This window comes from Triticum dicoccoides, chromosome 3B (genome assembly GCF_002162155.2).
Source record: "Triticum dicoccoides isolate Atlit2015 ecotype Zavitan chromosome 3B, WEW_v2.0, whole genome shotgun sequence".
NCBI classification, from domain to species: domain Eukaryota; kingdom Viridiplantae; phylum Streptophyta; class Magnoliopsida; order Poales; family Poaceae; genus Triticum; species Triticum dicoccoides.
Window position 1 is genome coordinate 422297904 of NC_041385.1, and position 3441 is coordinate 422301344.

Consider the following 3441-nt stretch of genomic DNA (forward strand, 5'->3'; position numbering starts at 1 on the left):
CATCCCGCAACCCCCGCTTTGGCTCCGCCATGCCCGCTCGCTGCCATCCCCGCGGTCGCCGTCCCAGCTCGCGCCGACCGTCGTCGGCCCCGCGGCCAACTCCGGCGCCCCGCCGCGCCACGGCGGTCGTCGCCCGCGCACTCGGGTTCGCCCTATCGGGCGTGCGCCCACACCGTTATGCTCCAGCACCCGCGCCCGCTAACCAGCACCCGCTAAGGCCCTGGGCCACTGGACAACAGGGCCCCCGCCCTTTAGAACAAAAAAAGGAATACTAAGAAATAAAAATAAAAATAAAACATGTTAATTAATTAATTAAAGGATCAATTAACTTAATTAATTGTATTTAATTAACCTAATCACTTAGTTAACTAATTAATCATGATTAGTTAGTCTAGTCAATGACGAACGGGACTCACACGTCAGTTGACCAGTCAACGCCTTTGTTGACTGCTGACGTCATGCTGACATCAGCGGGCACTGTTCTGGATAGTGTTGGATTAAAATAATTAAACAAATGCTAAAAGTGATTTAAATCTTTTAAAATCAATATAAAATAAACCGTAGCTCGGATGGAAAAACTTTGTACATGAAAGTTGCTCAGAACGACGAGACGAATCCGGATACGCAGTCCGTTCGCCCGCCACACATCCCTAGCATAGCAAACCTGCAACATTTCACCTCCGGTTCATCTGTCCGAAAATGCGAAACACCGGGAATACTTTCCCGGATGTTTGCCCCCCTCGCCGGTATCACCTACCACTATGTTAGGTCATCCCTAGCACCGCATATTGTCGCGTCTTGCTTTGTGATGCTTTGATTGCTCTATTGTTTATTGTGTTCCCCCTCCGTTACTTCTTTCCGGTAGACCCCGAGACTGCCGGCGACCCCTAGTTCGACTACGGAGTTGACGACCCCTTCTTCTTGCCAGAGCAACCAGGCAAGCCCCCCCCCCCCTGATCACCAGATATCGCCTATTCTTCTCTATATTGCTTGCATTAGAGTAGTGTAGTATGTTACTGTTCGGTTACTCCTATTCTGTTGCATAGCATGTCATTGTTGCTATAGTCATTGATACCATACCCACAATCCTAAATGCTTAGTATAGGATGCTAGTTTATCATCGTTGGCCCTACATTCTTGTTAGTCAGCCTTGCTATACTATTGGGCCGTGATCACTCGGGAGGTGATCACGGGTATATACTATACATATATACATACTACAGATGGGGACTAAAGTCGGGTTGGCTCGAGGAGTACCCGCGAGTGATTCACGGATTGGGGGCTGAAAGGACCTTTGTCCCGACGGCCCTCTGTGTGGATCTTTGTGGCGGAGCGATAGGGCAGGTTGAGACCACCTAGGCGAGAGGTGGGCCTGGCCCTGGTCGACGTTCGCGGTTGCTTCATAATAACACGCTTAACGAGATCTTGGTATTTGATCTGAGTCTGGCCACTGGTCTATACGCACTAACCAACTACGCGGGAAAGATATGGGCACTCGACGTCGTGGTATCAGCCGAAGCCTTTGTGACGTCAGCGACTGAGCGGCGCGCGCCGGGTTGGACTGCGTAACGCGACTTCCTTTGTAATGGAGGTTGTTAGGTCTGCTCACCGGCCGCATACGCAACGTGCAGGTGTGCAATGGGCGATGGGCCCAGACCCCTGCGCGCATAGGATTTAGACCAGCATGCTGACCTCTCTGTTGTGCCTAGGTGGGGCTATGACGTGTTGATCTTCCGAGGCCGGGCATGACCCAGGAAAGTGTGTCCGGCCAAATGGGATCGAGCGTGTTGGGTTATGTGGTGCACCCCTGCAAGGAAGTTAATCTATTCGAATAGCCATGTCCCTCGGTAAAAGGACGACCCGGAGTTGTACCTTGACCTTATGACAACTAGAACCGGATACTTAATAAAACACACCGAGACAAGTTCCACAGACAACCCGGTGATCGCTTTTCCACAGGGCAACGAGGGAAGGATCGCCGGGTAGGATTATGCTATGCGATGCTACTTGGAGGACTTCAATCTACTCTCTTCTACATGCTGCAAGACGGAGGTTGCCAGAAGCGTAGTCTTCGATAGGACTAGCTATCCCCCTCTTATTCTGGCATTCTACAGTTTAGTCCACTGATATGGCCTCCTTACACATATACCCATGCATATGTAGTGTGTAGCTCCTTGCTTGCGAGTACTTTGGATGAGTACTCACGGTTGCTTTGCTCCCTCTTTTCCCCCGTTTTCCTCTTCTTCTCGGATGCCGCAACCAGACATTGGAGCCCAGGAGCCAGATGCCACCGTCGATGACAACTACTACACTGGAGGTGCCTACTATTACGTGCAGGCTGCTGATGACGACCAGGAGTAGTTTAGGAGGATCCCAGGTAGGAGGCCTGCGCCTCTTTCGATCTGTATCCCAGTTTGTGCCGGCCTTCTTAAGGCAAACCTGTTTAACTTATGTCTGTACTCAGATATTGTTGCTTCCGCTGACTCGTCTATGATCGAGCACTTGTATTCGAGCCCTCGAGGCCCCTGGCTTGTATTATGATGCTTGTATGACTTATTTATGTTTTAGAGTTGTGTTGTGATATCTTCCCGTGAGTCCCTGATCTTGATCGTACACGTTTGCATGCATTATTAGAGTAGGATTGAATCGGGAGCGTCACAAGTTGGTATCAGAGCCGACTGCCTGTAGGAATCCCCCTTTCCAACTCCTTGGCCAAAGTCGAGTCTAGTCATTGTGAAACTCTTACTAACATGGTTGTGTGGCTTACAGGCCCACGTCACCATTGGGTGGTATTAGGATCTTTTACTCCTCATCTATACTCTGGGACTCTGATCTCTCTTCTATTCGGGTTAAATGATTTTGCAAACTCTAACTCTAGGTTCTCGTAACTACTTCCCCCCGAGAGCCCCTTATCACAGATGATCGCCTACTGCACTAGAAGATTTTGAAGATACTCTTCGATCATTCTCGAGACCCTTGTGCCCGATGCCTTTTCAATTCCCTATTACCGATGTATCCTTATGGATATCCTTATATCCTTGTCGTCCATACCTTCACCCTGAGTTGCTCTTGTTATTACAAGATACCCTGAAATATTTCCTATATCCCGAAAATCCATTTTATGCCTGCTGCCTTGCAGCTCCATCTCCGCTTTAATACATCTACGGATAATTCCTCACACTCATCGAGGATTTGTTCATTCCTAGTTGATCATGTGATCCACAAGATACTTTGAAATACTATCCAGTCTTTCAATAATCCATTGTCAACTATTGCTCTACAAATATTTGTCTGCTTGCATTTTGGATGCTTCCCATATGTCTGGCAATATTCGTTAGTGTCCTTAGGCACCGTCATTTTGATCCTATTGATTCAACATGAGTGCGAATGCACGCAATCATCAGTTGATCCTTTTAAATTATCTTTCCGACTCAGACGTCA